A 17,747-nucleotide genomic window follows, 5' to 3' on the forward strand; every position below is an offset into this window, starting at 1 on the left:
ACAGGCGTGAGCCACCAGCGCCCGGCGGTGACATGAAATCTTATAGCAAAAAAATAGTTTGAAATTAGGAAATACAGGAAGCTGGGAATAAAGAAAAAAACCAGAAGTATAAAAAGAAAATACATTTGGCTCACAGCCTCTAAGCAGCCAAAGCCAAAAGGAGGCACCATCCATCATGGTGATTAGATGGGTAAAAATTCTGCTCTAAGATCAAAAGCTATTTTGATGCTGAATGTAGAATTGGAAATTTCCTTCAGTGATCCGAAGGAACTTGGATGGTGAGTGGCCTCAAGTGTATAGGCAGCCAAGCTCCCCTACACTGCAGAACTCTGTGGAGGGCAGGGTACTCCAGGGAAAGTAGAATGCTGAACATTAGGTGATGGTTAGAAAGGCTGGGTGTGGTCCTAGGCTCTGTGGGGACTGATAACAGGGAGGTTAACAGAAGTCCAGCTACAGGATGGACAAGTGACAACCCACTGCTGTGTCCTCTTTCCTGGTTGTCTCTCAGTGTGCCCATTGGCTTCTTAGATCATTTTCTAGAAGAATCTTTGTTTTTCTGTGTTCTGGTCTTAAACCCAGGATCTTGGTGCTTGAACTCAGGACCAGGCTGCTGACCCTGGATTTTTTGCTCAAAGCTGGTGTTCTACCATGTGGGTAAAACCTCCATGTCCATTTTGGTGGTTAATTGGAAACTCTCTTGGATTTATATGCCTATGCTTGCTTTGGACCAGCTCTCAACCTCTTGAGTAGCTAGGATCACAGATGTGCGCCACCAGTGCCTAGCTCTTGGCAACCCTTCTTAACAGTGATATGTGCCTGTCACTCTAATTATGTGTGAGTCTGAGTTTAGAAGTAACACCTCCAGGCCAGCCCAGGTAGGATATACTGTGAAATTCCATCTCATGAGCCTAGGAAGGAAATGAGACCTATTTAAAAAATAACCAGCCTCTCAAAAGGTTTGTGGCATGGCTTAGCAGTAGTACACCTGCCTAGAATGCGCCATCCAAATCAATTGCTTTTCTTTCTCCCTGCATTCAAATCCCAGTACCATTAAAAAAAAAATGTTCTCTGTAATCCTGTGTATCTTGCTACCCTCCAAACCTATTTCTTATACTCAAGAGCTGTTTTCTGTCAGGTAAAATTAGAACACGACAGTCATCAGGCATGATATAATTCTCCCAGATTATCACGGATCAGCTGTGAGCTCTGTTAATACTTAGAAACCCATGAACATTTCTTTGTTCCTGCTGCTTTTTGAGGACAGAACAGCCATGCCCCTCGCTTATGGCTGGAGAAGATGCTGCGCTATAGGTAAATGATATCATCTATTTTTTTCATAAATGCAGATGTGTCTTCTGTAAGGCAAGGGTGAAAAAGGATGGAGGCTGAGACAAGCAGCAGCATTTAGAACAGCCGGTTGGAGTCTGCAATGAAATCATCTTGCCATCCCATGCCTTTTTTTTTTTTTTTTTTTTTTGCAAGATGTCAATTATAGGTCATACAGCTTCAAATGAAGAAAAAGGAAGAAAAGAAAAGAAAGAAGAAAAATGCAGCCTAGAAGAGCCTTTAGAGAATTCTTTTATCTGTTTCAAACTGTTAGTCAGATATCTCTTAAATGTGTTGAAATTCTTTTTTTAAAATTTTTTTTATTTAATTTAATTTTTTTTTGTGAACATACTGTGCAGAGGGGTTACAATTACGTGGGCCGGATAATGCGTACATTTCTTATCAAGCATTGCAGCCTCCTCCTTTGTTTACCCTTCACATCCCTTCCCTGTGTTGAAACTCTTGAAGTAGCATTTGGCATTAGAAAAGATGGAGCTGAAGATTTTAATGAATTGGTAGGAAGGTAGTAAAGAATTCCCTCCATATGTAGAAAGTTCTGTGGTTTCACAAATAGCTTGTTTATCTGAGCAATCGCCAGAGGAAAAGTCTGAGGTCAAAACTATAAGCTCACAATGGCGGATCATGATGTTCATATTATTTTATTTTATTTTTTTGTGTTACTACTGGGGATCAAACTAAAGGTCTTGGCACTGTTACTTAACTTTTTCAATCAAGTTAGGCTTTGAACCATAATCCACAGATCTCAGCCTCCTGAGCAACTAGGATTTATAGGTATGGGCTATCAGCACCCCACTATAATTTTAAAGCTTTATAGTTGTAAACATTATGCAAGTAAATTGTATAAGTTAGTTAATTTTAGTTCTTCTCAGAAGGAAAGTGTTTGGGGGTCAGTAAGATTAAGAGATATGGTGCTTAGCTTTCTTCAAGCAGGAAATGAGATTCTAACTTTGGCTTTAGACTTGCTTGTATTACAACATCTGGTATAGCGGGACAGGCTATAGATCATTCTGTGAACAAAGTCAATGTCAGGGTGTTCACTTTTCCATAGAGTTCAGAGGATTTGTGTAAAGGCAGAACAGCCACTGAACAGATGGCTCGGCAGAGTTAAGAGAATAACTCTTCACAAAGGGATGAGAAATGAATTATGCAAATATTTACATAGCCTGAGGGTCTATGGATATTGAGTTGTTGTATCTGTCTTGTCATCAATTTATCTTCCGTTCAAAGAATTGCTTTTTTTTGGGGGGGGGGAATTGGCTTTGGATTTAGAAACCCAAATAATAAGGAACTAGAGAGAAGTTATAGAAGGAAGTTCCAGCTGAGGTTATTGTAAGCAGTAAGAATAGCAAGAGTAAGAGCTAAGGCCTGAGGTAGGAATGAGTTAAGTGCTTGTGATAGACAGGGCAAGGCACTGTGTCCTGGTAGTCCATGGCAGTACTATGATTTAAATAAGGCCTGAATCACATAGGCCATTGCTAAAGGCCCATCTGTTAAAAGCTTGGCCTTTCATTTGGTGTCATTGGGAGGTGGTGGAACTTTGGGTGTGTGTGTGGGGGGGGAGGGTCTAGTTCTGGACCAAAACTCAGAGCCTGGGTGCTGTTTCTAAGGTTCCTTGCTCAAGGCTAGTGCTCTCCCACTTGAGCCACAGCTCAATTTCTGGCTTTTTTGGGTAGCTAATTGGAGATGAGTCTCACAGATTTTCCTTCCTCTGGCTGGCTTTGAACCTCAATCCTCAGACTTCAGCCTCCTGAGTAGCTAGGATTATTGGTGTGAGCCACTAGCACCTGGCAAACTTTTATTTCTATAAGATGATTTTCTTGCAAATTATATATATATATATATATATATATATATATACACATACATACATACACAATGACCTAGAGTTTTTATTCAGGGTCTCAGGATAGGCAGGCACTCTACCACTTGATCTACCCTCACAACCATTTTTGATTTGGCTATTTTCAAATAGGGTTTCATGTGTATGCCTAGGATGGCCTGGATTTGATTCTCCTACTTACACTTGACATGATCTGGGATGATGGACATAAATCATTGAACCCAGCTTTTACTGCTTGAGATGGGATCTTGTACATTTTGGGGATCTAATCTGGCCTTGTACTATGATCTTCCTAATCTCCACCTCCTCAGTAGTAGTTTTATATATATATATACATATATAAAATTATATTCAAAATACAATTTTATTATTATTAAGATGTTCCATAGAGGAGAGTATTAGTATATTTTTATTTATTTATATTATTTATATATATTTATATTTATTGTGTATATATATTATATACAATAATGAGCTTCACTGTGAATTTTTATTAATACATATAATGTACTCAGAACATATTCCTCCCCACTACCCTCTCTTTTAGTCCTGGGATTCCTTTCTTCTTCCCAAGTAGTCCCCTTTTCACTTTTTGTTCTTTCTTTCTAGAGTCCACATTTGAGAGAAAATATGTGACAATTTTCTTGTCTGGCTTATTTTCCTTAACATGATCATCTTCTGTTCCATCCATTTCCTGCTAATATCATGATTTCATTGTTCTTTTTTTTTCGGTACATATTGTTTTTATTTTCATTTGTTGCTAAGTATTTGTTCTTTATGGTTGAATAATTTTCATTGTGTGTATGTGCACACACATGCATACATGTATATGCATATATCACATTTTCCCCCATTTATCTCTTGATGGGCACCTAGGCTGATTTCATACTTGAATACTGGGAATAGCACCACAATGAACATAGGTACACAGACATCTCTACTGTGTGCTTAGATTCGTTATGGTATATACTCAGGAGTGATATAGCTGGATCATAGGATAGTTCTTTTTTCAGGGTGAGGCATTAATTCTGGGCTTGGACTCTGTCCCTGAGATTTTTGTTCAGGACCAGCATCCTTCCACTTCCAGTTTTCTGGTAATTTATTGGAGATAAAGGTCTCATGGACTTTCTTGCCTGGGCTGGCTTTGAACCACAACTTCAGATCTCAGCCTCCTGAGTAGTAGGATTACAGTTGTGAGCCGCCAGAACTTTGCTATAGGATACTTCTATTCTTTAGTTTTCCATTTTTCACGGTGGCTACATTAGTCTACATTCCCACCAACAGTTTATAAGGACTTTGTTTTCCCTCCTCTACATCCAGTGAGAACATCTTTGACTTCTGTGTTGTCCATCCAGAAATTCTGGAATTTCTGTTGAATGATTAACTTCCTGTTTGCTTTTCCTTATTCATTTGTTATTTGTTTGTTTGTTTTTTGCTGGCATACTTGACTTACTGGTTTTCCATGTATGGTCTTGACTCAAGAATAGCTCAATTTTTAGTGCTTGAAATTTGCTGTTTCTGGCTGAAGCACTTGATACCATTGTTACTGACCATCCCTCAGGCCCCTGAGTTTGGAGTTAGTGTTGGGATTCTTATTCCTTCCCCTCCCCTCCCCTCTCCACCCCTTCGCTCTCTTCCACTCTCTTCCCCTCCTCTCTTTTCTTTTCCCATCCCACCCCTCCTCTGTTTTTCTTAATTGTCTCTGGTTCTTTCCCTTCCCTTCTTTTCTAGGTGCCTGGCTCACACCTGCAATCCTAGCTACTACTCAGAAGGCTGAGATCTGAGGATCTCAGTTTGAAGCCAGCCTGGGAAGAAAAGTCTGTGAGACTCTTATTTCCAATTAACCAGCAAAAAGCCAAGAGTGGAGCTGTGGCTCAATTAGTAGATTTCCAGCCTTGAGAGAAAAGGTTAAAGGACAGAGCCCAGGCCTGAGTTCAAGCCTTAGTACCAACACAGACAGACAGACAGACAGACAGACAGACAGACACAGAAACACACACACACACACACACACACACACAAAGACACACACACACACATACACACACACACTGGCTATTCTTATTTTCAGTGTTTCCTTTCCCTCCCCTCCCCTCTCCTTCCCCTCTCTTTCCCTTTCCCTTTCCCTTTCCCTTTGTCTCCTCTCTCCTCCCTTTTCCTCCCCTCCCCTTCCCTTCCCTGTTGCCCTCTCATTCCCTTCATTCTCCTCCCCTCTTTTCTCTTCTTGCCTTTTCCTTTTCCCCTCTTTTATTTTCTCCCTTCTTTCCTTTTCTTTTCTTTCCTTTCATAGACTCTGGGAATATGCTTTTATTTTTAGGGAAAAGACCTAAAATAAAATATTCAGTTAGTCAACAGATATTTGTCCTTCCCCCAAATTACTTGTAATGGTTATATTAAGTGACTCTTAGTGTAACAACAAAAAAATCAACTTGCATATTGAGATAGTTGCTAAATTACTCTGTTTTTGTGTGCGCGCGTGTGTGTGCGTGCGCGCATGCGCGCGCACACGCTTGGGCGCCAATACTGGGGCTTGAACTCAAGGCTTGGGTGCCATCTTTGAGTTTTTGTACTCAAGGCTAGTGCTCTATTGCTTGAACCACAGCTCCCTTTCCAGCTTTTTGGTGGTTAATTGGAGATAAGGGTCTCATAGACTTTTCTGCTTGGGCTGGCTTTGAATCACAATTCTCAGATCTCAGCCTCCTGAGTAGCTAAGATTACAGATATAAGCCATTGGTGCCTGGCCTCATTTTTTATCTCTAAAACTGTGTCTTTCTCATATGATTATTGTGAGGGATAATACATACAGAATGTACAATTATGCTTTGTATCCAAATTATTTATGACCTCTAAGTGACATGGAAGGCATTGAATTGATCTGGCAACACCAAATTGGATGAGAATATTGGGAGTCAGATGATCCATGTACACATTCTTTTTAAAGATTTTCCTGTATTTTGAGCATTCTCACTTTTGTGTCTGAGAAGAAAATGTGATATACAAAATGTCACATCATCAAGAAAGTCAGGAGAAGCCAGCATCGTAGGAAAAGTGTAGGTGGTGCCAGTGGGCATGGGCATAGACGTGACTGACGTGCCCCTTGTGTTGACTGGCTCCAATCTAACTATACATGTATTATGCAGGTTGTATTAAGATGATAGATGGAAAAATGATGTTAGGGTCTTGATCCAGTGACAGCATGTGAGAGGACACAGGCTATGTTGAACTGCATGGAAACTGGGATACTTGAAGCAAGTGAATATGCTTTTCCCTTGTCTATGACATTTGATCATGCTGGACTCAGAGCTCCCACCTTCCTGAGGAAGAGGAAAAGCAATGTCAAGAAACATCAAGTTGAACACAGCTCACACCTGTAATCCTAGCCACTTAGAAGGCTGAGATCTGAGGATCACAGTTCAAACGTACCCTAGGCAGAAAAGCCTGTGAGGATCTTATCTCCAATTAACCAACAAAAAGCCAGAAGTAGAGGTGGAGCTTAAGTGGTAAAGGGCTAGCCTTGAGAGGAAAAAAAACCAACCCAAGTGAGAGCTCAAGGTCCTGAGTTGAAGTCCCAATATACACACAATTGACACATTATACCTTTTTAAAAATAGCAAGAGGGCTGGGAAGGTGGCTCAGTGGTAGAGCACTTGTCTTGCATGCCTGAGGCCCTGGGTTTGATTCCTCAGTACCACATAAACAGTAAAACCCAGAAATGGTACTGTGGCTCAAGTAGTAGAGTGCTAACCTTGAGCAAACAAAGCTCAAGGATAGTGCTCAGGCTCTGAGTTCAAGCCCCAAGACTTAAAAACAAAAAAGAACATGCAAGCTAGCTAGCCTTTTGTTTATGGGATTAATCTTCTGCTATTTTCTTTTATTTACAGCAGCAGCACTTGGACATTTAATCCTCAGCAGCTTTTTTTCATTGAAGCAGAGAATCTTTGCAGGGTTTTAGGGATTGTTCAGAGTCTGGAAAGAGAATGACATACAAGAATATGAAAAGCTGTCTCTGCCTTTGATCTTTTGAGAGATGGAAAGGAGAGGGATGGAAATAAAGGAACAGTGTGACAAATTCTGGTTTTTATCTTGGGGGGGGGGGAATTCTCCAACCAGAGTGAGGAAGTTGGGTTAAGTGAGGAAACAACTGATAGGCAACAGAGGTTTCCTGTCCCTCACCTGTCTGCCTGCTCTTTGAAGTGATCTGGGGCTGATTTGGAAAGGTCCTGGCAAGGCTGGATGGAGGGATGATGGACAGGCTGGAGGCAGAGCATGGCAGATATTTCATTCTCCACACAGGATAGACAGGAGCCTGGGTGAAGCACAGCAACTAGAATAATCAAAGGTTGAAGGCACCCATCAGGGAGGCTAAGGATTAGATCAGAAGAAGCAGAAGGTATTTCTGCCAAGGATCTCAACTCCTACCCATATCTCCATCCCTGCCCTCATTTATCCAGCACTGTTTTTTTTTTTTTTTGTTTTGTTTTGTTTTGTTTTTGGTCAGTCGTGGGGCTTGAACTCTGGGCCTGGGCTCTGTCTCTCAGCTCTTCAGCTCAAGGTGAATGCTCTACCACTTGAGCCACTTTGGGTTTTCTGGTGGTTTATTGGAGATAAGAGTCTGAGGGAAGCTGGGTGTCAGTGGCTCACGCCTGTAATCCTAGCTACTGAGGAGGTTGAGATCTGAAGATCATGGTTCAAAGCCAGCCAGGGCAGAAAATTCCGTGAAATTCTTATCTCCAATAAACCACTCAGAAAACCAGAAGTGATGCTGTGGCTCAAGCGGTAGAGCACTTGCCTTGAGCTGAAGAGCACAGGGACAGTGCCCAGTCCAGAGTTCAAGCCCCACAACCCACAAAAAAAAAAAAAAAAAAAAAAAAGAGTCTCAGGGACTTTTCTGCCTGGTCTGGCTTTGAACTGTGATCCTCAGATCTCAGCCTCCTGAGTAGCTAGGGTTATGGGTGTGAGCCACCGGCACCTGGCAACTCCTTTTTTTTAAATTGTTACTATAAAGGTAATGTACAAAGGGGTTATAGTTACCTAAGTCACGTAAAGAGTACATTTCTTTCTGGACAGTGTCGCCCCTTCCTTAATGTTCTCTTGGGTTTCCCCTCCCATCTACCCACAAGTTGTATAGTTCATTTTCAACATAGTGTCTAGTGAGTACCACTGTTTCATTTGCTTACCCTTTGTCCCACCAAATCTATGTCCCCACTTCCCCTCCCAAAGACAGACAAATAAACAAGATGAAAACAAAAACAGCAACAAAGGAAAAATGTTTCCATTTCCCAGAGTTCATTTAGATAAATATTATTTTATATGATCAGATGCACATATACATTGTGCCTTTGTGTTTCTCTCGAGATCATCCTCCTGTGGTCTCACTGTGTGTGAATGCCTAAAGTCCTGTATGATTGATCATGTCCCATGCATGCAGCAGTGTTGAAAGGAGAGCAGCAGAGGAGGGGTCAGGAGAGCTGGGATTTGAAGCATCTCTATTCAAGAGAGAAGGGAAAGCAGCTTCCTCCCTTGTGCTTTCAGAACTGGGCTCAGTTCTCAACCAAGTAGACATTTCCATTTCTTCCATCCGTCTCTGGAGGGGCTCCTCAGGAAATGGGATCAGATTAAGCTGCCAAATTATGTATCAGGAGGTGTGTTTTCCTCTGTCTGCCTAAGGCAGAATGTGAAATTTTGTGTTCACTCAGCTATAGAATATGTCTTGAGGAGACAGAAGGGACAAAGGTGAGCATGGACATTATCTTTCCGAAGCTTAGGTTGAAAGATGGAACACAGGACTGGGGACATGGCTCCAGTGGTAGACTATTTGCATAGCAAGTGCAAAGCCTGGAGGAATTTAATCTTTAGTTTCTCTCTCTGTCTCTGTCTCTGTCTCTGTCTCTCTTTCTCTTTCTGTCTCTCTCTCTGTGTGTCTTTCTGTCTCTCTCTCTCTGCATGCTTTTTGTTTTTTGGTCCCGGGGCTTGAACTCAGGGCCTGAGTGCTAACCCTGAGTTTGTTTGTTTGTTTTCCCTTCAAGGCTAGCACTGTACCACTTGAGCCACAGCTGCACTTCTAGCCTTTTGGTGCTTAATCAGAGACAAGAGTTTCACACTTGACTGCCTGGACTGCCTTTGAACTCGGATCATCACATTTCAGCCTCCTGACTAAGATTACAGGTGTGAGCCACCTGTGCTTGGCGCCCTCTCGTGCGCTCCCTCTCCCCCCTCCCTCACACACACACACATACACACACACACACACACACACACACACACACACACATACATGTTGGAAGACAAAGGAGCAGACAAATCCCATGGAATGATAAGGAAGCAGTGTTTAGGGCATAGCTGAGGTCGATGCTTTACACAGTAGTTCTGCCCCACTCAGAAGTGAAATTTAAGCTGAGGCCTGCATGACAGGAAGGCATTAGCAAAACAAAGACCAGAGCAGAGCATTCTGGGTACAAGCAAAGACAGGAACTAAGTCCCTGGAGAGACACCAAGGTACCAAGTCCCTGGAGAGGGAAGAGAGTTGAAGTCTTTGAAGAATAGGGAGAAGGCCATTATGGCTGGAGCTTCTAGAATAAGAGGGAGTGGTCAGGGAGGTAGATACCAAAATCTGTGTATGTTCAAGTCCCCTACCAAAAAATGGCCTAGCAGCTGCATTAAACTTGTGCTCATCCTTTCAACAGAGCCCTGTTTTGTTTTATTTTATTTTGGTACCAGGATTGGGGCTTGAACTCAGGGCCAGAGCACTCTCCCTTAACATTTTTGCTCAAGGCTGGTGCTCAACCACTTGAGTCATACCTCCACGTCTGGCTTTTTAATGGTTAATTGAAGATAATAATCTCACAAACTTTTCTGCCCTGGCTGACTTTGAACTATGATCCTCACATCTTAGCCTCCTGAGAAGCTAGGATTATTAAAGTGAGCCACTGGTACTTAGAAGTTTTGTGATTGTTGGTAAAGATTTCCTTTGGGTTCTGATCATTCAAGAGTTCTTAATTCTAATACTAACTGGCCAGAATGATTTCAAGTTCACAGGTGAGAACCCTGTCTTCATGCATTGTACTCTCTGTGGACATCAGCCACAAGCTCAGGGCTTCCCAAGCAAAACTGTCCTCCTCACCAACTGGATATGAAATTGAGTCCTTACAAACCCTTCAGAGGTTCAAGAAAATGCTATCTGTAAAATTAGTTTTATTATAAGGGATGAGCCAGGACCAACCCAATAGAAAAACACATAGAGTGAGAACTTCATGGTAAATTTACAACCCGGTTAGCTCACCTGAGCTTTGGTGTCCAGAGTTCTTTATTTGGTTTTACTATGTAGACATTATTTTGGTCTGGTCGTGGGGCCTGAACTCTAGGCCTGGGCGCTGTCCCTCAGCTCTTCAGCTCAAGGCTAGTGCTCTACCACTTGAGCCACAGTGCCACTTCCAGCTTTTTTTTTTTTCTGCTTATGTGGTGCTGAGGAATCGAACCCAGGGCCTCAGGCATGCAAGGCAAGCGCTCTACCACTGAGCCACCTTCCCAGCCCATATGAAGAGGGACTTTTTTTTTTGGTTGGTCGTGGGACTTGAACTCCGGGCTTGGGCACTGTCCCTGTGCTCTTAAGCTCAAGGTGAGCGCTCTACCGCTTGAGCCACAGTGCCACTTCCTATGTAGACATTATTAGTGGGGTCATTGGTTGTATGATTGAACACAAATCTTTAGCCAACCTAGAGGTAGGGAGGTTAGGCTGATTCAGCTGATTCAAAGCCCAACCCAGTAGTCACATGGTTAGTTTTCATTGCATGACCAGAAATGCTACCAAAACTGAGTAAGGACCCTATCTTGATTTTGTCTTCTTAGCATAAGCCCAGGTATGCACATTAGGTCTACTGTGAACGTCGAAGATGCTGCTATGCTCCTATTAGATAGGAAACTTCAAGGCTTTAGAAGCTCCAGGAATCCAAGTCAAAGACCAGATAAATTCTTGTGTGTGTGCATGCACATACCCTCAAACTCCCAATCCTCTTGCTACAACATACCCGATACTATAGATGTGTGCTACCATACCAGGCCCATATAAATTCTTTGTTATATAATAATATCCAAATTAGTTGTGATTCAACTTGTACTGTAATTTTTTTACTGTTTAAGAGGTTGTGAGCTGGGAGCTGGTGGCTCATGCTTGTAATCCTAGCTACTCAGGAAGCTGAGATCTGAGGATCACGGTTCAAAGCCAACCTGGGCAAGAAGATCTGTGAGACTCTTATCTCCAATTAACCTCCAGAAAATCAGAAGTAGAGCTGTGGCTCAAGCTGTAGAGCACTAGCCTTGAGCTCAAGAACTCAGGGACAGCTCCCAGGCCCAGAGTTCAAGCCCACAACTGACAAAAAAAAAAAAAAAAAAAAAAGAGGTTATGAATGAGTTATAGACTATCTTAGGAGGGAAGATTAGGGTGTTTTATTTTCTTCCAGATCTCTGCTTTGAGATAGTATAACTTTGCTAGGAAAATAGGCTAAATATCCTTGCACATTTTTTGAAGTTTGGAAGAGTTTGAGTTGATGGAAAATACTAAAGTTTTGGAAGAAGAAATTTTTTTATTAGTTAAAAAGCAAGTAATGTAAGCAAGTAAATGTAATACTTTGCCTTCATTTTTATTACTTTGATTTTGTGTTTTTTTTTTTAATTTAATTTTATTTTATTTGTGAACATGCTGTACAGAGGGGTTACAATTACATGGGCAAGATAATGCGTACATTTCTTACCAAGCATTGCAGCCTCCTCCTTTGGTTTACCCTTCACATCCCTTTGATTTTGTGTTTTTTAAAAAAAATTTAATATTATTGTCAAGGTGATATGTAGAGGGTTATAGTTACATACATATGGTAGTGAGTACATTTCTTGTTGAACATTGTTGCCCTTTCATTTTGGGTTTAATTCCTTACTTTTAAATTCTTAACTTCTTTGGAGCTAGTTTATTATTTTAATATTTATTTATGGATATATATCAAAATATTTTCCAATCAATGGTAAATTAAGAAATATGAGAGATGCATTACTATAATATTAGTTAGGAAAGGATCTTTTATTTTATTATTATACTTTTTTATGCTGGTCCTGGGCTTGAACTCAGCCTGAGAGCTGTCTCTGAGCTTTTTTTCCTCAAGGGTAGCACTCTACCACTTGAGACACAGTTTTACTTCCAGCTTTTGGTGGTTAATTGGAGATAAGAGTCTCACAGACTTTCCTGCCTAGGCTGACTTCGAACCATAATCCTCAGATCTCAGCCTCCTGGGTAGCTAAAGTTATAGGCATGAACCACTGATGCCTGGCTATTTAACTTTATGTGCTTGTACTGGGGCTTAAACTCAGGGCCTCGTGCTTTCATTTGGCTTTTCCACACAAGGCTAGTGCTCTACCACTTAAGCCATACCTTCACTTCTGGAAAGGAGTTTTCTTTTTTTTCTGCTTATGTGGTGCTGAGGAATCGAACCCAGTACCTCATGCATGCCAGGCAAGCACTCTACCACTGAGCCCCTTCCCAGCCCCTGGAAAGGAGTTTTAAAAACCTGCTAGGATTATTCTTTTATTGTATTTGCTAGTCCTGAGTCTTGAACTCTGGGCCTAGTTGCTGTTCTTGAGTTTCTTTTGCTCAAGGATATCACTTTATCACTTGAGCCACAGTGCACTTCCAGCTTTTTCTGAGTAGTTAATTGGAGATAAGAATGTCATGGACATTCTTGCCCGGGCTGGATTTGAACTGTGATCCTCAGATTTCAGACTCCTAAGTAGCTAGGATTACAGGTGTGAGCCACCAGTGTCCAGCAGGACTATTCTTTGTTGTTGTTATTGTTGTTTTTGGTTGTGGGACTTGAACTCTGGGCCTGGGTGCTGTCCCTACGCTCTTCAGCTCAAGGCTAGTGCTCTACCGCTTGAGCCGTAGTGCCACTTCCAGTTTTCTGTGGTTAATTGGAGATAAGAGTCTCAGGGACTTTCTTGCCCCGGCTGGCTTTGAACCAGGATCCTCAAATCTCCTGAATAGCTAGGATTATGGGCGTGAGCCACTGGTGTCTGGCTCTTTTTTTTTTTTAAACACATAATTTCCATCGAACTAGTTTATGTGTTGAGTAGAAATGAGCTATCATCCTGACTTTATGTGCTTACCTGCCAGGGAAAGATCTATTGCCCCTGTTTCCTAACCATGGAGTTCCATGTCTGTGTTGTTGGCGACACACTCATGACTGACATAGAGAATTTGTGTGATTCAGTATATCAAAAACATACTACTGCTCAGCCCCCTGAGTAAAGAGATAAATAGAAATGCCAGAGCTTTGGAGCAGCTGAGTGGGTGTCCCTGTTTCTCCAGTGCTCTGTGTGGAGTTCCTAGGGTCCTGCAATAGCTAGTCAGCGTGTCCTATGACAATGTCCACCCATCATTTTATTTGTAGTCTCCTGGGCAGGCGGCAGGGGGTATTCTCTATCACCTCCCTTTTCTTTGTTCTTTCTTCCCTCCCTCCCTCCCTCCCTCCCTCCCTCCCTTCCTTCCTTCCTTCCTTCCTTCCTTCCTTCCTTCCTTCCTTCCTTCCTTCCTGTCTCTGTCTCTGTCTCTCTCCTTTTCTCTCTTTCTTTCCCAGTCCTGGGGCGTGAATTCAGGGCCTCAACTTTCATACTCAAGGCTAGCACTCTGCCATTTGAGCCACAGCTCCACTTCCAGTTTTTTGGTGATTAACTGGCTGGTTTTGAACTGTAATCCTCAGATCTCAGCCTCCTTAATAGCTAAGATTATATGACCTGAGCCTGGCTTTTTTTGTTGTTGTTATTTTTTTCTAACTGCCATTCACTTCTTTTTCCAGCCATGGCAAAAAAATTCTAGAGAGAGGAGGATGACAGGAATTCTTTACCTGTCACCTTTCATTCAAGCCAACCAGCCCAGGTATTGGCATAAAGCCTTTCTTCTATGGGATCCTGCCTCCACCTAATGTCACCTGTGTCAGACATCGAAACACTTGGCAATCTGGGGTGATCTATACATGAATAACAATTTATTTCTCCTTTTTTCATCTGTGTGTGTGTGTGTGTGTGTGTGTGTGTGTGTGTATGTGGTGTGGGTGCTGGTCCTGAGGCATGAACTCAGGGCATGGGTGCTGTCCCTGAGCTTTTAAGGGCTAGTGCTCTACCACTTGAGCCACAGCACCGCTTGTAGCTTTTTGCTGATTACTTGTAGATAAAAATCTCATGGACTTTCCTGCCTAGGCTGGCTTTAAGTCATGATCCTCACATCTCAGCTTTCTGGTGGCCCATCTCTCACTTTTCTTGCTCTTCTATCTTCCAGTGCAAAAATAGGTTCTCTTATTGTGTTAGTTGGGAGTTAGTTATGAGCAATTGATCGCAGTATCATGGAAACCCCAAACCCACCAAAACAACTGAGATTAAGGAGGGAACTAGATTTAAGATCCAAAAAGTTGTAGGTTCTCCCTACAAAAGATTCAATAGGAAATTCCTTTTCTGTCTCCTGACTCCCTTAGCAAGAGGAAGAGGCACTCTAGAGACCCAGAGAATGTGTTTATCCATAGGTCATCCAGGTATAAAGATGGTTTTTCTGGTTCCTAGAAGAAGAATTTGTAACAGCCTAATTTTGATCAAGTAACCATTGTTAGTCCTCCAAAGAGCTACAGTAGGATGATGTAGCTACCCAGGTATAGACTCTGGCTTGTATGTGGAAGGGGAAAGATTCAATACCCAGATAAAGGAGAAATCTATTAGATCAGTGGCAGAGTCTTTCAAAAGGCATTGATTACAGTCAGGCACTGGTAGTTCAACACCTGTAATCCAAGCTTCTCAGGAGGCTGAGATCTAAAGATCACAGTTTGAAGCCAGCCCAGGTAAGAAAGTCTGTGAGACTCTTATCTCCAATTAATCATTAAAAAGTCAGGAGTGGAGGTTCTGAATCAAGTGGTAGAACACCAGGTTTCAGCAAAAAAGCTAAAGGATAAGTATCTAGGCAAGTTCAAACTCCAGTAATGCCACCTATCCCTCCAACTAAGGTACTAATTACATTAGACTTTTTTTTTTTTGCCGGTCCTGGGGCTTGAACTCAGGGCTTGGTACTGTCCTTGAGCTTCTCTTGCTCAAGGCTGTGCTCTACCACTTGAGCTCTAGCACCACTTCCTGCTTTTTCTGAGTAGTTCATTGTAGATAAGAGTTTCACAGACTTTTCTGCCCAGGCTGGCTTTGAACCATAATTCTCGTATTTCAGCCTCCTGAGTAACTAGTTATAGACATGAGCCACCAGTGCCTGACTACATTAGACTTTTATTTCTTCATTTGACATGTACTTAACGATAACCTTCCAAGTACTAGATATTATTTAGTGTGCTGGGGATTAAGCTCTGCGCTAGACAAGTACCTTCTTTCATAGTTTTGGCCATTTTATAGGATCAGACTTACTGCTAGTCTATTTGTTACTCTTGTTCTTTCAATCTTTTCCCTTTCTTTTGTTGTGCTTCTCCTCCCTCCACCCCCAACTAATAGATATTTATTGAACTTCCACTGTCTGCTGACACTGTGCCTATTTATATGGGGGAGTTGTAAGCATATACTCTTGTTTTGTTTGGTGGTATTTGCAAAATGCATTAACTCAGGATTTGACTTAGGAGTCTGAATTTGAAACCATGCTAATGTACTTTGCTATATATGGGATAAGATTTTGTTTTATTTGTATTGCCTTTAGGCAATACAAATTTGTGTTATTTTGAAAATGCAGGGGTAGGTCAAGGTGAGCCATTGAAATATAAGGAAGTTGAGTCTTGCAACAGAGAACACTATGAACAATTTCTCTCTGATATAAAAATTTCCAACTCTGGCCCTGTTTAAGCATAGCAAGAGCACTAGTGCCTGGTAGCTATTGGGGAGATATTGTTTCACTTTACTTCTCTTTTATTTGTGACCTTATATTTTTACCCTGATATTAATGAACCAATATTCAATTTATTTTCTTTTTTTTGTTCCGTTTTGTCGGTCGTGGGGCTTGAACACTGGGCCTGGGTGCTGTCCCTGCGCTCTTCAGCTCAAGGCTAGTGCTCTACCTTTTGAGCCATAGCACCACTTCCAGTTTTCTGGTGGTTAATTGGAGATAAACGTCTCAGGGACTTTCCTGCCCAGGCAGGCTTTGAACTGCGATCTTCAGCTATCAGTCTCCTGAGTAGCTAGGATTACAGGCATGAGCCACCAGTGCCTGGCCTCAAGTTTTATTTTCTGTGTGTGTGTGTGTGTGTGTGTGTGTGTGTGTGCATGCATGTTCATGAGTGCATGTGTACTGTACTGGGGCTTGAACTCAGGGTCTTTGCATTCTTGCTTGGCTTTTTGCTCAAGGTTTACCATTTGAACTTTACTTCCACTTTTTGCAGGTTAATTGGAGATAAGAGTTTCATGGACATCCCTCCCTGTGTTGGTTTCAAGATTTGATCCTCAAATCCCAGCGTGCTTAGTAGCTCAGGTTACATGCATGAGCCACAGGTGTCTGCCTTATTATTATCTCCAATTTTATTACTCCTAAGTGATGCTTTTTTGTCCTAGTCTTCTTCAAATTTCATTGTCTAATTTCCTTCCATTTTGTGGTTCACATATTCAATCTCCACTCTCCCCAAAAGTTTACTTCTGAAATATTTCTTATGTCTATAATCACCCCCATCACTCATTTCTGCAGCTAATTCATGCCTTCATCATCTTGCTACTAGACCATAGGCTCTGTTGTCTCCCTGTTAACCTTCTCTACAAATTCTTTTTTTTTTTCATTTTATTTTATTTTATTTTTTGAGAACATACTGTACAGAGGGGTTACAATTACATGGGCAGGATAATGCATGCATTTCTTATCAAGCATTGCAGCCTCCTCCTTTGTTTACCCTTCACATCCCTTCCCAGCCTCCCCCCCTCAATTCTCCCCCCCTCCCTCCCCGCCCCCCCTACAAATTCTTTAAATTAGTTAATTAATCAAATTATTAAATTAATTAATTAGTGCCAGCACAGAGGCTTTACATTCTTGCTTGGCTTTTTCATTCAAGTCTGGGGCTATACTTCCAGCTGCTTAATTAGTGATCAAAATCTCATGTACTTTCCTGCCCTGGTGGCTTTGAACAATGATTCTCAGATTTAATTCTCTAAGTAGTTATGATTACAAGCATGAACCACTAGCACCTGGCTTTCAAGAGTACTGTTAACTACTTTGTCATAAACTGTTGCTCACTTGAATCAGCTGTAATCATGGCTATAACTTAAACTAGTTAAGTTTTAAGTGCCTTAAACTACTTGGGGTTTTTGAAGTCAGGACATAAACCTTCTGCGTTGGGATTCCAGCAGTTTCTAACATGACTCTCAGTAATGGCTTCTCATTAGCATTACTTACAATGCTAAGGGAGTGGGGATGTGGGAAAAGTGGAACCCTATTACACTGTTGATGAGAATTAAACTGGTACAACCACTTTGAAAGACAGTTTGGAGATTCCTCAAAAGAATAAATGTAGAACTATCCTATGATCCAGTGATACCACTCTTGGGCATCTACCCAGAGCATTACAAG

This window comes from Dipodomys spectabilis, unplaced genomic scaffold, assembly GCF_019054845.1.
Source record: "Dipodomys spectabilis isolate Male_0828 unplaced genomic scaffold, ASM1905484v1 ptg000095l, whole genome shotgun sequence".
NCBI classification, from domain to species: domain Eukaryota; kingdom Metazoa; phylum Chordata; class Mammalia; order Rodentia; family Heteromyidae; genus Dipodomys; species Dipodomys spectabilis.